Genomic DNA, 19621 nt, shown 5'->3' on the forward strand with positions numbered 1-19621 from the left:
CAGGTGGACTGTGACGGCCCGTCACACCTGTGACGGTCCGTCCTGCACCTCCGTCCTGACGGTCAGAGACTCGTTTCCCGTACCAATTTCTCAAGAGTTGAAGTGTTTTGCAACGGGAGCTTACGACGGCTCGTCGTGGATGTGACGGCACGTCCTGCAGGTCCGTCACCGATTACAGAGAGTCGATTTTCAGTACCCAATTTCAGAATTTTCAAGTATGCTGAAACGAGACATCTGTGACGGGCCGTCGTGCCTATGACGGTCCGTCGTGATGTCCGTAATCTTAGCCAGTTTTTCCAGAAATAAATCTGCTGCTCAAAACGACTAAACAGGTCGTTACATCAAGTAGTTGGATTTCAATATTAACTAGACTCCAATAAATGTGAGCTTTGTGTTCAAAAGAATGAAGGAAACAGTGACTCACAGTTGAATTATGCTAGAGTATTGAAAAGTAAGATAGATATCATTAAGTGTATGCGATCAAATATAGAATGTGATATTAGTAAACTAAGTCGGTTCAGAAGTAATCTCAATCAAACTAATTGGATGATAATAAAAATAGTTTTGGAGTATTTAAGCATACTTAAAAACTATTTTTTTTCATTACAATTAATATTCAATAGCATTAATATAGTAATGCAATTGAATCACCAGGTCAAATGAAGTAAAATTTCACGAGTGGATATGTATTTACTTTTGGTGGAGGAGCAATCTCCTGGAAATCTTCCAAACATAAATGTATCACTCTCATTACTATGAAATTTAAGTTATCACTTTAGATAAGGCCAGTGAAGAAGTGGAATGACTCCAATAATTTCTTGAAAGATTTGAGGCCCTAAGCTTAAGCTCTAGTATGCATATACTGTGTTAGTTAATTTGCAGTAGGTAGGGAGTGGCGCATGATGTATAATGAAAAGTCTTGTCATATATAACATTGACATAATCTCGTAATAAAACTACTCCCTAGTGGAATTTTCATAATAAACTATGTTAGGTCAAAGGATAATGTGTCGGATCCACTTATAAAAGCCCTAACTAGAGAGAGAGTTCATGGATTATCAAAGGGAGTGAGACTATGGCCGATGACAAGTCATTGTGGCGGTAATTCTACCTATAAAAACAGAGATCCCATGATCTAGGTTCATTGAGATCAAACAATGTTATTAATAACGGATAAACATTGTCAAAATATATTTACGATCAATTCTCATGATAAGACAATGTTAAGTAAAAGGATAAAGTCATTAGAACTTTTTAATGGTTTCTAAGTTTGATACAAGTTGTATCAAATGGTGAATGTATGGAATAAGACATTTAGAAATTACCTATGTAAGTGTGAAGTGTAAGCTGCTTCAAGGGGAATCTGGTACGACCAGTTCTCTATGCACTTATAAACTAAGACGTGTTCATGGATGAAACGAACAAAATAATGAGAACCAAAAACAATTCAAGGGTTTATTGTGTGACTTATGTTGTCTAGGTATACACCAAAGATCTACTGTTCAATGATATCAAATCTATCGATTGACGGAATATATCCGATATATGTTCACTATGGAGAGTTCAAACGGAAACCAACTTAACCAGATGCGATCAATACTTACTTAAGAATCACACAATTTTTCATGCATATTATTTTAAAAATAGTCATTCCCTATTAATGTGGGGGGTTGTTTGTTTTAAAGATGTGAATAGGAAAAGAAGGGTTGTGACTCTCTTGAAGGGTTGTCACATTGACAGAGAGTTGTAACCTTTATGAAAGGTTGTGTCCTTTATAATGGATTGTGACCGTTAGAAAGGTTGTGCCTTTTTCAAAGTGTTGTGACCTTTTTGGAAGGTTATTTTCTTTCCTAAGAGTTGTGACCTTCACCCTTTGTTGGATATAAATCGAGAGCTTGTCTCTTATTTTTGACCATTGAATTCTTTCCATCTTTTGCATACATTTCTTACAAAACAAAATTGATCGATCATGTTTGTATGAGTGATTCGTTCTGTCATTTTTAGTTGTTTTAAGTTATGAAAGATTAAGGTACCACTACTTCTTAATGGTCAATCCATTTTATCTTTGGAGGAATTAATTTGCAACCTTGGATACTTGAGGAAATTAAATTTCTTAAGTACACGTAGTGGATTTTGTGGACTCGGATAGTTCTTTGTGTTTTTCTTTCATCGTCTAATTTTTTACTGATTTGCTAATCTGAATATAGACGTTAACATCTTTCCCCTCAAGTTCCTCAATATATTGAATGGGGAACACCTTTGTTCTCATCTTTGTGAGCTCAAAATGGCAAAGGTAAAAAGAGTATTGTACAAGAGGACTTAATACTAAATCTCATAAGTTCACATGTGTTGCATAATTTCTGAAGTTCACATATTGATGTCTATATCAATATTCATTTCTCTTTTCTCTTTTTCTGGCCATAACAATTTTGTAAAATTGTAAGAATCTAATAACAAAGGATAATGAATATGAAACAATAATAGTTTTACGAACATTTGGGTTTTATGTAGAGACCCAAAGTCATTATGACTTTCTTGGACTGACACTTTAGTCATCGGGTCGTTCATTTGGATTTTGTGCAAGTTTCAAAGATTTGAACAATTTACTTTGGTAATTGAATCCTTTTAACTTGAACAATTGACTTTGGTCAAAAGTTTAGGAAGACATCCTAAGAATTGAAATTTGATGATTTCATCAATTCTAGAAGAAAATATTAGGTCCAAATCTGTATGTCCCTCATTTGAATAATCACTTACTCCTAGATTCCTCTAAATTATTTCTCTAAAAGAATTCAATAGTCTCAAAGCTATTGCGGAGAGGACGATTTTTGAGGACAGACAACTCTGTACAAATAGAGTCATGATCGATTACCCAACTATCTGAGACATTATTCAATTCCACAAGTTTGAGGGGTCCACAAAATAAGAAAAACCCAAATTACATATCGGGTGTTTGGGTTCAACACTGCCTATGCTCAGGCTCTCTGAAAAAAGTGGAAATGTACAGTTTCAGAGCCGCTTGCAGAAGTGGGGGTACATGACAAGAAAGTAAAATGAAATGTTGGGGAAATTAACATTGTACTAAGGGTACTCAAAATTTCAATCAGATTTGTTTTCACTCTAAATACAATATTACTTAGACTTATTAAAAGATTGGTTGGATCCCTTCATTTATAATACTTCTTCCTTCGGGATGGCTGATGGTGCCCGGATAAAGAAGAAGGATTTTAAAGTGGTAACACGACATTGGTTTGTCTTCATCAACAATATTATAATAACCTCACAAAATTTGTCGATCCTTTGCCATCCCAAGGAGGTCTTGGTGGGTATGATCATTAAAACAAGATCATTCATGTGGGTTTGATTATAATTGATGATATATTGATAATTTATAGATAGGAGCATACACGTCTCCAATTTCCAATAGTGATTACACAACTATACGACTTGCAAGAGTAGGGACATTAGTTATGCTAGGGTCACCTCGGCTTAATCAAACGACATTAGAAGGATTGAGGTTGGGTTCTTATTCGATGATGCAGCTTGGAGGAAGACGCCACCACAATACATAATTACCGTGGTTTATCCCACCTAATTAGCAGCTGAGGCTAGCACAATTATTCTTTTAGTGAAAAAGACATGTACATCATCCCATCCTTCTATGGCTTCTGCATCTACTACTTATGTGTCTGTTGGTACTTCAGCTGTGACACCTACCTCTACTCCAATAACCCATCCCCCTTAACCTAGGAAGTGACATATCAAATGGTAAGTCGTGCCCATTCAGCGGATGTTAGAGCTGCACCGGTTTGTGTTTTGTTGTTAATATATATAGGTTTTTACATCTTGCTGTAAATATTTTGCTGCCAGGTGCTAATTCTATTCCAGACATTTTCCAATATAAAACTAATGATTTATCTATATTCCTATCTGTTATTGCTACTGAGTAGTTTGCACTTATTATAAATTTAAATTTTTGGTATATTAAGTTTCCTTTTACTGCACTTATTACGCTAAGGTTGAAACCAAAAGGCAAGAAGGCCGTTTAGGGGAGTAAACAAAGTTGAGGCGCTGTTAGGGTAACTGATCAAAGAAGAAAACTGTAGTAGTGACTAGACGAGATGATTATTAAACCATTATTATTACATAATAAATAAGTATAATCCATTAAGAGGTTGGAAGCAATAAAATTGTAGTGAAAGTGGAAAATAATTAAAATGAATTCTTACCTACTAGATGATGATGTTAACTACAAGATATTAATACTCTATATCTTAAAAGATCTTAATACAGACATAAAAAGAGCAATTAATGATATATTAGTAACATATGAGATAATAGAAGTAACAACTCAAGGTGGGCTGAATTAGATATACAAGATGAATTTTATGATTTTTATGATAATAATTTTAACATAGATCTATATGATGAAATAGGAGAATGATTGAACCAAAAAGGTTTGAAGTTTGGCAGAAACGAAGTAATAATATTTATAAGATAAAATTTATTAAAGATCCAAGCAAATTAAGTAAACTTTTTAAAATTTTGTACAGAAAAATATAAATGGATAAAAAAAATTTATTTTTAAAAACATTTAAATAATACAACAAGTAAGGAAACTAATATAACAAAAACCAAGATAGATAAAAAAGTACCAAAGATATGGAAAAAGTTAAAACCCTTATACATAGAATATGAACTATCACAACTTACTAAAACAAGTAATGATAAGACAATTTATTTGATAAATATGATTTCAAAAACAGAATACAAATATGTTTGTTATTTGAAAAAGCAATATGAACAAAGAAAAATGTAAGCAACAACTGATAGATAAAATAACTGAAAAAAGACAAGAATTACAACATAGAAAAAGAAGATTAGAAGAAAATATCTTAGCAGGAGTATGTAATAAGTCAATATTAACGAAAAGAAAAGTTATATTTATGTTAGAACTAGAAATAAATTGCCTTGAATATAGATTACAACATAATATAATACATAAATTATAATGAATAAAGAAGAATTTGCAGTAGAGGAAAAGACATATGAAAATCAAGACAGAATGATGATAAAAATAATATTTTCAAATTTAGGAAGAAGATATAAGAAAATAGGAAATAATTTATATTTGATGTTAGAAAAAGAAATAGCAAAATTAGAAGATAGCTTAACAGCTATGATAAGAATAACAAAAGAAAATGAAGAAATAGATAAATCAAAAAATTGAAAAATAAAAATACAAGCAAAACAAGAAGTACAACATCTAGAAGAAATAAAAAATACAAAAATAAGTGAATTAGAAAAAGAATTTGCTAAGTAAAAATTATTATATGAAATTAAACAAAAAGAAAAACAAAAAGAAAAAGACAAAGAATTTGAATTAACCAATGAAATAAACGAGATAAAACAAAAATTAAATGAAAATTCAGAAATAAGTGATATAAGTGAAACATACACAAAAATCCTAGAACAAGTGAATAAACCAAAAAAATATAGAAAGAACATTTGTAGGAACAACTAATCCTAAAGTATCTACTAATCCTTCATCATTCCAATCTTTAATTACTTTTGTGCTAAATGGTTCTGGTAATTTTGTAAAATATGTTGTCTTATTTCTTTTGCTTCATTTATATTGTATTTTGCTTTGTAGTAATAATCTTTAAATGCACATGTATATTCTTCTATATAACACATTTTACATATAGCTAATTTTGTCATAAGTTGTCTATTTATTATTTTTTCTCTATTTTGTTCTCTTATATCGGTGGTCATACCTCCAAATTCATTTCTTATTGCTGATTCATATTTATCTAGTATATCTATGTTTGTTGCTGATGGAGATCCATCCATTTTCTTATCACTTCTAAGTACTTCTAAACTTTCTGAGGGTAGATTTTCTATCCATAATCTTGTTGTTCCTACAAATGTTCTTTCTATATTTCTTGGTGTTTCTGTTGTTTTTATTTTGTTGTCTATTAGTTGTTTAGATATATTTCCTATCCATAGTGATATTGCTTTATTTATGTCTGTAACACAATCTAGATCTAAGAAATTATATTGTTCGGTTATTGGTTTTGGTGTCCAATTTTTATTTAATCTACTATTCATATTGCGTCTGTTCTATCTGATTGTTCATAATTTCTTGTATAATAAGTTGGTGGTGTCCATCTAGGACTAGTTCTAGGACTATTATCTGGGGTTTTAACTCTTGATGTGCTAGGTCGATTCATATCTCCTGTGTTTATTTCTAATTTTTTTGGTTTATTTACTTGTTCTAGGATTTCTGTGTATGTTTCACTTATATCACTTATTTCTGAATTTTGATCATTTACTGTATCTGATTCATCTATTTCATTTACTTCAAGATTTTCATTTACTTCAGGATTTTCATTTACTTCAAGATTTTCATTTAATTTTTGTTTTATCCCATTTATTTCATTGGTTAATTCAAATTCTTTGTCTTTTTCTTTTTGTTTTTCTTTTTGTTTAATTTCATATAATAATTTTAACCTAGCCAATTTTTTTCTAATTCACTTATTTTTGTATTTTTTATTTCTTCTAGATGTTGTACTTCTTGTTTTGCTTGTATTTTTATTTTTCAATTTTTTTGATATATCTATTTCTTCATTTTCTTTTGTTATTCTTATCATAGCTGTTAAGCTATCTTCTAATTTTGCTGTTTCTTTTTCTAACATCAAATATAAATTATTTCCTATTTTCTTATATCTTCTTCCTAAATTTGAAAATGTTATTTTTATTATCATTCTGTCTTGATTTTCATATGTCTTTTCGTCTACTGCAAATTCTTCTTTATTCATTGTAATTTATGTATTATATTATGTTGTAATCTATATTCAAGGCAATTTATTTCTAGTTCTAACATAAATATAACTTTTCTTTGCGTTAATATTGACTTATTACATACTCCTTCTAAGATATTTTCCTCTGATCTTCTTTTTCTATGTTGTAATTCTTGTCTTTTTTCAGTTATTTTATCTATCAGTTGTTGCTGATATTTTTCTTTGTTCATATTGCTTTTTCAAATAACAAACATATTTGTATTCTATTTTTGAAATCATATTTATCAAATAATTTGTCTTATCATTACTTGTTTTAGTAAGTTGTGATAGTTCATATTCTATGTATAAGGGTTTTAACTTTTTCCATATCTTTCGTACTTTTTTATTTATCTTGGTTTTTGTTATTTTAGTTTCCTTACTTGTTGTATTATTTAAATGTTTTTAAGAATAAATTTTTTTTATCCATTTATATTTTTCTGTACAAAATTTTAAAAAGTTTACTTAATTTGCTTGGATCTTTAATAAATTTTATCTTATAAATATTATTACTTCGTTTTTGCCAAACTTCAAACCTTTTTGGTTCAATCATTCTCCTATTTCATCATATAGATCTATGTTAAAATTATTATCATAAAAATCATCTTGTATATCTAATTCAGCCCAACCTTGAGTTGTTACTTCTATTATCTCATATGTTAATAATATATCATAAATTGCTCTTTTTATGTCTGTATTAAGATCTTTTAAGATATAGAGTATTAATATATTGTAGTTAACATCATCATCTAGTAGGTAAGAATTCATTTTAATTATTTTCCACTTTCACTAAAATTTTATTCCTTCCAACCTCTTAATGGATTATACTTATTTATTATGTAATAATAATGGTTTAATAATCATCTCGTCTGGTCACTACTACAGTTTTCTTCTTTGATCAGTAACCCTAACAGCGCCTCAACTTTGTTTATTCCCCTAAACGGCCTGCTTGCCTTTTGGTTTCAACCTTAGGATGGCATAGTCTGGGCATACTTATTCGAAGAATATTTCTGTAGCAAACTTTCTAAAGATGGTTATTATAACATTATTAAGACATGACAAACAATTATAATCAACAAGAGATTATAAGGAATAAATAGATTTAGCTACTCATGAACATAAACGAGTATACCTTTTTTTTGTAGATTTGTTATCTCTGAATTTTCCATATCTTATTTTTTGTGAACTAGCTCTGATAGCAATGTGGGGGTGGAAGCGATATTAGAGAGAGATGTAGTAGAGAGGAAAGAGGATTGATTTTATTATGAGGGAAAGCCCTCTATTTATACTACCAAACTTACATATCTGGCCAATATAAGTGGCCGACACTTACTTTACACATAGCCTAATTATATTTGGCCGATACTAAAAACAAAATACATACTATTACTACTTTACATAATGGCCCTTTCTTTTTATTGTTGGCCGACACACACTATTTACTTTACGACTTTTAAAATAAAAACTTTACAAATAGCTGCTATAAATTGGCTAATAAAAAGTAAATCTTATCTCAAAAGAATCTTATGCTTATCTCTTCCATTTTGACTCCAAATCAACATCTGGTATAACATTATCTTCTCCTTTACATTTGGAACATCTGTGATCTGGATATTTGTTTCCAATAAGCTTACAATATCTGACTAATAACTCCTCTGAAATAAATTCCTTTTTTAATGCTCTTGTTGTAGGTTGTTCTTCTGGTTTTAATAACAATAAAATCCATCGCTGGACTTCTTCCATATCTGTTCTTCTTAATTCCTTGGAGTTTGAATATATCATAACTTGGTCTCTTGCATAATAACTCCAAATAGCATTGCCGTTTAAATAATTGTTAGCTAGTTCTTGTATAATTGTTGCTATACCAATTATCCTTTTATTTGCATAAAAGTTTGGTATCTCTATCTTCGGTATTTCAGCCTGTTTTTCTATCTCTTCTGGTATTATCATATCTCTGGTCAAACCTATCTTTATAACTTGAATTGGTGATTTGATTTCTTCATATAATATCTCAGCTGGTGCTGTATAAAACTTAATATAAAATAGATTTCCTTTGGTAACTCTTTTGTATGTGACGAATGCTTTGTATAATTCTGGTATTCCACTTATCTCTTCGCCATCATATGTATATACTGTATTTAGTAACCCATAATTATAACATGTTTTAACTAAATTTGAACTAGTTTTGGGTTGTGCACTCAACCTATTATATCCTTGTAATTTTTGGGTTATGTAATCTTATTTGGATTTTTGGTTTGTGTGGATCTGGGGTTTAGGTTTAAATATGTTTGGATTCTATATATGTTTTCGATATAAGATTGTGTAATGTAATTGTACCTCTTTTTATCACTTTGTATGCTCATTGCATATGTGGAAGTTTGTGGTTCTGTGGGTATTTGTATTTGTGTATTTTGGATAAATGGTTTTATGAATAATTGGTTTAGGTTTGTATTCCGTGATTTTTCACTAGCTTTCCTGCTTGTACCTGCAGCTGTACTTAAACAAACTTTGTCATGGGTTTTATGGAGTTTCCCAACGTCTCCTTTTAGCTCTGGAATTTTCCTGTCTTTCGATCGACATAGCTCCGCATCTTTGTAGTCATGCTGCTGACTTATATTAAGTTTAGACCTCAGATTATCTTCATTAGTCTGTAGCTTTTGTATCTCATTATCCATTCTATCCACTTTAGTACAAAGTGTAGTAATGGCTTTGAATAGCTCTTTAATTGTATGTTCGTTTTTGTCCTCAGTTTGAGTAGCTTTGTCTTGACAAGTAATCTGCAATCAAATTTTTGTCAGTTTTGATTACCTCGATTGTAAATGTAAAATTTAATATTTTTAATAGTAATCTCCTTATTTCTTTTGTTGTAACTGAATCTTCTACCTTTTTGGTTATCCACCATTTTACCTGTGTATTATCTGTTCTTACAATAAATTTATTATAAATAATATATGGTTCGAATGCTAATAAACACTTATATAATGCAAATAATTCCTTTCTATTTATTTCCCATTTTATTTGTGCTTCTGTATAAGATCCTGAATAATATCTACAATGATGTTCTATTTTTTCTTTTTCATATTTGTATTTTAGAACTCCTCCATAGCTATGATCACTTGAATCTGTTTCAACAATATAAACAAATGATTTATTTTCATCGGGAAAGTAAAGTTTTGGTAATTTTCTACATAATTTCTTAATATTTTTTATATGTTCCTTATCTTTATTGTCAAAATAGTATTCAACATCTTTTTTGAGTTTTTTATGTAATGGTTTTAAATGTTATGCTAATTTTGGTATATATTCTCTTCCTTGATTTACTAATCCTAGAAAGGATTGTAATTTTTTTTTTGTATCTATATTTTCATCAATAGTAATTATTTTTTGTACTATATGAGTTTGCATTTTTATTCCATTTTTGTCTATTTGTATTCCTAAAAATTCTATCTGTGGTTTCATAATTTCTGCTTTCTTTTTACTTAAGCTTATACCTGAGTGTTTAATTATATGTATAAATTTTTCTAACAATCTTATATGTTCATCTTGTGTTTTAGAATATAGTAATATATCATCTATATACACAATACAATTTTCTAGTTGGTTAAAATAGTTGTCCATAAAATTTTGATATCTACCTGGTGCATTTTTGTATCCATACGGTAAAACATTCCATTCATAGAAACCTTGCGGTACTGTGAATGCTGTTAGCTGTTTAGATTCTTCTTCTAGTTTTAGATTATAAAATCCTGATTTACAGTCAAATTTACTAAAATAGTTATATCCCTGTATTTGTCTTATTTTTAGTATTTTATTTTGTATTGGATAGTTATATGTTTTAGTTTTGGCATTTAAGTTACGATAATCTATTACCATTCTACTTTTACCTCTTTTTTGTTCACTATGTTTTATGACTATGAATGCTGGACTTGTATGTTTGCTATTGCTTTCTTGTATATAATTATTTTCTAATATTTCATCTATATGTATTTTGAATTCCTTTAAATCATCAAAGTTATATTTTAATGGTTTCTGTGTTATTATACTATTTTCATCTATTAGTTCAATTTTTACTTTTGTCTTATGTTTTTCCCATCCTTGTAATGGATCTTCATTGTATAATTGTTCTAGTTGTTCATTAATTATTCTAACTTTATCTATTGTAAATATGATAATCTCTAATTGTGTTATTTGTTTCTTATTTATATTTTCCATTTCTTGATTTATTTTTTCACTTCCTTTTATCCATTCTATAGATTTTCGTTGTTTATTATTTACTCTTTTTGCTCTTATCTTGTTTCCACATGGTGTAGTAAACCACCAATGTGTTTTTGTTATTATATGTGGGTAGAATTTATCCAAAAATGGCATTCCTAATAACATATCTTTTGTTGTAAATTCAAAATTGTACATTTCTTCTATTGTTAATATTTTATCCCATATTTGTATTTTTATATTTTTTGCTTTGTATTTAATCATACTTCCTTTATTATTAAATCCTGTTACTACCATTGGTGTTTTTAATTTTTCCCATTTATCTTCTGGTAAGCAATTATATTTACATATATTCGCTTCTGCTCCTGTATCTATCATAGGGGTATAATATTTGTTGTGATATCCTTCTACAATAATTTTTGCAAGTATAAATATTTTCATTATTCATTTCGTTTTTTTTATAATTATTTTCTTATTTTGGCAAGTTATTGTTCATTGTTCATTTTCTATATTATATGGTTTAACTTTTTCTAACCATTTTATACCTAATGTAATATTATGATTTCCTTGGTATATTTTAAATGGTATAATTAAAGGTATTCCTCCTATAATTATTTCTTTTTCTGTCATTTCTTCATTTGTGTTTACTATTTCACTAGGTAATCCAGGGCATATGTGTCCTGTTTTTATAATTTCTTCTTCTAATACTAGCTCTCTTGTTATGTAATTTTCTTCTTGTCCTATATTTATTAATATTTTATATCTTCTTTGATCTATTATTCCTGTTATGAAATAATGGTATGGTGTTATTTCTTCCTTATCTAATAAGTTTTGTGGGATTTCATAGTTTCTTTTAGATGTACTCATTCTTGATGGTAGCTCTTGTTAATGTATTTGGTACGCTTGAAGTACTTAACCTTTCTTTTACAATTTCTAAATCTTCTTCTATGTCAATAAGTAAATAAACCAAAAAAATTAGAAATAAACACAGGAGATATGAATCGACCTAGCACATCAAGAGTTAAAACCCCAGATAATAGTCCTAGAGTGTCGGACAAATATAATTAGTCCATGTGTAAAGTAAGTGTCGGCCACTTATATTGGCCAGATATGTAAGTTTGGTAGTATAAATAGAGGGCTTTCCCTCATAATAAAATCAATCCTCTTTCCTCTCTACTACATCTCTCTCTAATATCGCTTCCACCCCCACATTGGTATAGAAGAGAGTAAGTTGAAGTCCGTAGATATTTCTATGCGATGGGATGAGGTTCCTCTACAGGATGCACCTACCTCTATGCCACCAAAGTTGCACAGCAGTGAGCCTCTTCGCAATGTGCATCCTAAGATAGTTATGAGTGTCTCAGTTGATGTTGGTGACGATGTTGAGTAGGTGACTTAACATATCAAGACACTACTTTAATTTCAAGTGACAATGATCGTTAGTCTGTATATCACCAAACAAAATGGGCTTGGACAGTTTCCACTGTGAGTGGTACCTAGTCGATAATCAAATGGCCAACTATAAATGTGTTCTAATTAATCATAGACATAAACATTTAAGAATTAAAACATTATAAATTCAAGGGGAGACACAAGTGTCATTTATAAAAAAAGGGGGGTTTGTAGTTGCTTATCAACTAAAACAACTAGAATAAAATATGAAAGGGAGACAGGATTCTTGGGATTTCATAGGAATATTTACTAAAATAAACGACCCGGTAATTTCTTTTGATAGTAAAATCGCAGTAAATTTTTAACTAAGATAGACTTTAGTGGGGGCAAAATCTCGCTCGAGAATCAAATTGGTTTTTCTCGAACACTGTTAAGCCGCAATTACGCCCAGAATTTTCCTTAAATCATTCACAGTCTCTAGCTGAATATGTGGGAGAGGGCTTACAATACACTCGCTCGATCTAAACCTGAAACAACTTAATAACTGTACGCTATCCATTCAGTAGTCTTTGTTTTAAAACCTCTCTCTTGAGAAAGCCAAAAACACAAAGATTAAATTATATTTGCAACTATAATCTTGTTAAGTTCATACACAAACGATGAACAAAATCACATTTAAACAATGAATTAACTATTAATTAGTGAGACCCGACAGTAAATTCAACCCATATTCACATAGTCACACACCAATAGTTGGGGGTTTAGCTATGGTAAAGAAATAGAAATCAATACTACCAAAAAGTGTTTGCATCAACTGACGATAGAAGATTTCTTTACACACGTCAAAGATGAAGATTCTTCAATACCAACTTCCAATTTCTTAAAGTTCAAAGCCTTCGTATATTCAAAGCTCAAGAAAAATGTGTCCCAAAAGCTCTATGAACTAAGTCGAAAAAAAACAAAAATCTATTTGAATACTCAAAATCGATATAGGAAACTAAGATTTTGAAAACTCATTTATAGTTGTCGAAAATTGTACTATGAAGGATCCCGCAGCGATTTTAGTCGAGATCCTTGGTCAACTCGGCAATGCGCCCTTGGAAAGTCTTCAATATCTTCTCTTTTTGGATCGCTGTGCGATATAGTACTGCTTGGCAAAATTGTTCAGCAACACGCCAACTACTCATTTTGACCCTCGACGTGATCCTCTATATCAGGGCCCAACACACTAGAACATTAGGCTAGAATAAAGCCATTTGGTGACTCACCTTAATCAGTAATGTACACAACAAGACTCAACTTTCTCATGGAAGGATCAAATGTGCACTCAAAGACTCAAGTTGCGAAACACCATTAATAATGATTCTCAAGCTCACTATACTTGCTTCAAATAAAAGTTCAAACTCACAACAGTGTTCAGATTCCCTCACACAAATAATAATTCCATTTTCTCCCACAATGGTTCAAGCATTTAAGTTTTAAAATCAAATGCAACGCTCAAACTTAAAAATATTACCACAATGCATTATTTCACCCATAGATTTGACCATATTTTCCAATCAACATTTGTTTCAACTAACTCAAGATCAAAATGGTCTTTTCAAGGCTTGTGACAGGGCCTAGAGTAAAGGTATAGTCATTTAGGCTCAGTGACTTTTATCCTCATGAAATGTGGTGCTCGAAATACTTCAATTACTTTTCTTTCATCATTTTCTTTCTTGCTCACACATCATGCCATTATTAACTTTGCATGGATTGTTCGAAAACCTCATTTCTTTTTGCCTTTTCATAACTTTATACTATGACTTTTCCTTATTCATTATTTTCTTCGCTTGTTCTCTTAATTTTATTATATATGGTGGGGTTCCATTTTTCTCTACACCATGGGTTAAACGAGACTTTTCTTGCAATTTTAGACTAGACTTCTCTTTTTATCACACCCCCAATTTAGGCTTTTGGCATAAGTTGGCTATTTCATCAACTACAAATAAAGAGGATTATCGGTACTGGATTAAGAAATGTCCTGTTTGCCTAAACTTTGTTGCAAAAAAAGGTAAGGCTCAAGGGGTGTTCAAAAGAAGTAATCACACTCACAAGGGAGGCCACAAAGGGGTATGAGTCAAATGTTTTCACTCTCCAAAGTTTCGTAAGATCATATCATGAGATTCCCATCACTTAGCCAACCGGACCAACCGGGAAAGTTCTAGGTGTCATAATGCATGGGTCACGATAAGATCATCACACAAGGCATTGACACCAAAGTAAAACAAGGCTCCACACTTTCTCTAGTGTGCAACGTTCATCTCAAGAAACTCGATTTTATACTTGGTAATCACAACGAGATATAAAAATTCACATAATATCTATACAACTTCATTTTTCCTCATCATAGTCACACATTCATGTTCGTTCGATTGTGAGAACTATCCAAGTCATCAATATTGATCAGAACTGAGACTCGAATTCGCCAAAGAACAGCCACATTCAAGTACATAAACGAAATAACAATTAATTTTTTTTCTAGTAGGTCAAATTATTTACAAATAAAGCATAAGGAGGCAAAACCTCAAATATCCACAGAAAATAAAGCATAAGGAGGCATAACCTCAAATATCCACAGAAAGCAGTATAAACACAATTTTAAGCACAACGACCCAAATATATACACAAAACATCAGACATCAATATTCACGTACAAGGTGGGCCTCACCCCACCACAAGTAAAGATCGATTGTCCTCAAATGCTAATGAAATAAAAGTATCCAAAAAGTTAAATACAGTAAGACAATGTAACAAACCTAAAATGAAATGGGTCTATATAGAGATTTATCCATATTCTGAAGTGTTATAATTATCTTAAAATAATGTATTTGTGAGTTTTGAAGTCATTTTGATTTACTTTGAAGTCAAACGTTTAGGGACGATCAAAATGTTCAACAACTACTGCTTATGTGCTTTCATGTGCTTATGTATGTATCATGAGTTTATGAGGTACTTATATTGTTAATAATAGCGTTTAAATGTAGCATGTTGTGTTTTGTAAGTTTGGAGGTCGAATGTCCAAGAATGTCCAAGACGTTCGAAAGTTAGACTTTGGATGTCCTTGTGTGTTGATGTGTGTCTTAGCATGTTGTATGTGTTTTTTTGTATTGAATTTTATGATAGATAATCCTAAAACCTAGACGTGCATGTTTAGGGGTTTAACGTCCAGGAGTGACTCAACCTAGGATCCACAAGGGGCACTAGAAAGGACCCCAAACTCTTGGGAGTAGACTGAATGGTAATGGCAAACCACGATCCCCAAATGATGGCCATTCAACTAGGTGATGGCTCACCGATGGGAGGAATCTATGGAGACTTGAAGCCTTCAGGTTTGGGAGTTTCATACCCAATCATAGGACCCCAAACAACAGGGATTTTCTAGTAGACGACACGTTGATGGTAGGGCATCGATGAGCACTGCAATCTGCCTGCAAGTTGCTGTCAAGCTTGGTTTGTTTTGGGAAGTTCACCCCAAGTCAAATAAAATGGGAGAACGGTTATTTTCGGTGTGTTTGGTAATTTTAAACTCTCATTTAGACCCTAGCACCTAGATTATAACCCTTTCCCTCCAAAAGATTCTCTAGAAACCACCGTTAGAGCTCAAGGTGAAAATGGAAGTTGATGATGGATCTTCAATAGAGTTTCTTCTTCAATTCTCTTTGTATTATTCTAATAAGATATGGGAGTTTTTCTTCAGAGGATTTCTATCACCTTAGAGTGAATTTCAAAGATGATTTTAAAAGATGTCAAAAAAATGAAAAAGTCCAATTTCTACTCTAAGTTATGGGTTCTTGCATGAAACATTTTTAAAAATTAAGATATGATGTGATTGATGTATAATTTATATTTTCCAATGAAAATCTCCATGAACCCTTCACCTTCTCAAATATCTATATTTTTGCTATGTTATGGGTGAATTGATTATTACTTCATAATAGTTAATTCGTATGTACATTGTTATGGGCTCTTGATTTGTGTATTGATCATGATGGTATGGTTTATAGGCTTTACAAATTTGATAATATGATTATTGTATATTCTTAAATTCATCGTATATTAAGCTTAGAATTGAATCGGTGATCATGACCATTGGTAAGGGCCTGTGAGTATTGAGTTGGTATATTTGGCTATGGATTGAAGTTATGAGATTAGATTGGTGGTATGATTTCCTAACTCTTTTTATATTATGTTGTATAAATTTTATATTATGAAGATGATTGGTATGTTCTACTTATGGTGGCGGTGCTCCTGTGTTATAATTGTTGATGATGTGGTATGTCGACATACTTTATAAATTATGATTCAATGTGGCCTTTTCGGTATTACTTTATGTATTATGTTATTTATCATATATAACTTGTCTAGGTGATCATGATACACTATAGTAATGCCTTGTTGTGTAGACTTAATACTGAAGTGTGAATCTTCTTAAATGATTATATGCACCTATGATGAGTTATGTTGATGATTCTATAGAAGTGTGTAGGATAAGAAGTAAGTATGCTTAGTTGACCCTATGTGCTTCTTGAATAATATGTTATATCTGTTATGGTGAAGTATGTGTGTCTCTTGTTTCGGTAGACTTATGTCCTTTCCCGATGCATGTAAGATGTGACTATAAATTCTTTACTTAGTATACTAAATCTTCTTAATCTTGTATGTGATAGTTACATTTGACCTTGAATATAGTTAAGAAGGTCCTTTATGTGGAATCTTCTAAAAAGAAGGTTATGATATCCTTGAAGTTAAAATCCGTAATAGTGACCTTTTTGTGTGAAATCATCCTTAGGAAAATGATTGAGCTATCCTCTTAACCATTGTAAGGCAACCCTAGGGGACCTCTTTGCTTAGTTGTTATGATTTTGTTGTGAACTCGATATGGGACCTTTTCATGTACTTCTTTTTTGAACTACTCTATGTGAACAAAGGCTAGAACCGAGTGAGTATGCTTGGGAAGTAAATCTATTTGAAATATGAGAATAGAGAACAAATAAACCCTCAATATTCCTTAACCTTGTGCCTACATGGGATGTGTCCTCGTTCTATCATTGGCAAGTAGAATGTCCTCCATTGGAGTAGCGTATAACTCCGGATTCGATGCATTTGCTACCATGGTCTATGTCGATTATTTCCTATTCTCATCATATGATACATCTACTAGTGTTGGAGAAGTTCTATGAAGTTTAGGTGGTGGTATGGGACGGTATCTAGACATTGCATGACTAGGCATTGAAGATGTTAGTAAGTAAATCCCTAGGTATTCTCCAATACCATTACTTGAATGTTTTTAAATGTTGAATGTCTCCTAAATGACTTAATGAATTTAAATACTTAGGTAAAGACTTGTTAATTGAAAAGGTATCTTTCTAGAGTAGCTTTGAGGATCGCTTAGGTAGGCTTGGAAAGACTTTATGGGTGGTCTATTCATGTCTTACTTAGGTGAGTCTTACAGTAATTCCATGTAGGGAGTCTAATTGGTGAAATGAGAATGATATCATCTTAGGTAGTCTAAAGGACCTCTTTGGTGTGTATGAAGGGATTGTATGGGTGATCGCTTCATGACTCACTCAAGTGAACTTTGGAATGTGCTTTGGCAGGAGGGTCTCATGTTTGTGTGAATTAGTGTGATATGTGATGTATTGGAATAACTTGCTTAAGGTAGTCCTAGGGATCATATAGGTGTGTGTGAAGGTGTTGTATGGGTGACCGCTTCATAACTAACTTAGGTGAGTCTTAGGATAAAATTTAGTAAGGAATCCATGTGGGTACGTTTACATGTTTTGATATGGTATTGATGCTATCTTGTGATTTGTAAACTATATGTGAAATTACAGCGAAATCACTTTAAGGTTACTGTAAGTTTTCCATAAATTGAGTCTAGTTTGTAATGTGTCGTACATTGTGATTATTGACTTGTTTGATGTCTCTTAAACTATTTTATGAAGGTTTTATATCAAAATATCATGAAAGCATGTTTATATACTAAATGTATCTTTTTCATGGTTTTTGCATGGCTTCAATACTTAGTGCATTCAATGTCCTAACCCCTTCTTTTCCATTTTTGACTAAAATGTAGGGAATTTGAAGTCTTGATATGCCATGGGGGATGGATAGGTTTTTAAGGGTTGAAGATAAAGTATTTGTGAGTCCTCATCGATTCTAGGAGAATACCCATATGTTCCTTTATGTCTTAGTATTTTTTTTTATGTCGTGTATGGGCTTACTCCCAAATGTGTATACTCCAAAGTATAGATGGCTCAATGATACATAGTAAAGGTTTAATATTTCAATGAATTTCTTCTGCTTGCATGTGTATTGAAAGAGTTCTTCGTGTGTGAAAAAAGTTCTAAATTCTGACTGATTTTTGACTGGTTATTATGCGATGATTATACGAGTGGCATTAGTGAGAATTTTCGGAGTCTCATATGCCTGTGGCGACTCAAGAATGCTCTAACTTCTAGGGTGTACTTGTAGGTCGTTACATACACAGATGATGTAAAGAGAGTATCTTCTGAAAGTAGTCGGTCCATCAGTTTGGGAATCTGTGCTCGATACATCAGCCTAGACATTGGCATCAGTGTCTAGAGTCACCTCAGAAATACCAGCTCCACTAGACACAAAATTATGTTTATACCTAGGGAAACCTCCAAAAAAGCATATACCACGATCTATTCCATCTTATCAAGCTCTCCATATGCAGCTCCCTCAGCCTCTTTATGGTCAGACAAGTCACTTTATATTCTCTCCTACCGTATCTCTATCTGCTCTTTGTCGGTTTAAACATCCCACCCATCAATTGCAGCCTCCTCCTTGTGTATATCTCCAGTGGTACCCGAAGGAATATCTAATTTCTCAGGTCAAACTAAATCATCTGTAACCTCCATTAATGAACTAAAGTCGGTAGATTTCAAATAGTCTATGTCCTTCCTTAGGTATGCTACCTTGTCTTTAAAATCCAAAACCTTAGAGGTTCCCCCTGCCTGATCTCACAAGTTGTTACTCAAGAAGTTAGATCATCAATAGAAACATTGAAGGGAGTTAAAGAGGCTACTATGGTAGCTTTAATTATCATGGGGACTTTCTCTCTAGTCTGATAGCTCTCACGTCATTTGACTTAGCAAGATTCCCCATCTTCA

At 31.7% G+C, this 19621-nt stretch overlaps 1 pseudogene; it reads right to left on the bottom strand.

Annotated features, from left to right (window-relative positions):
• Nucleotides 1–8369: 8369 nt before the first annotated feature.
• LOC107022123 overlaps nucleotides 8370–19621 on the bottom strand; it is an 86649-nt pseudogene continuing 75397 nt past the window's right edge.

Source organism: Solanum pennellii, chromosome 6 (genome assembly GCF_001406875.1).
Source record: "Solanum pennellii chromosome 6, SPENNV200".
Lineage (NCBI taxonomy): Eukaryota > Viridiplantae > Streptophyta > Magnoliopsida > Solanales > Solanaceae > Solanum > Solanum pennellii.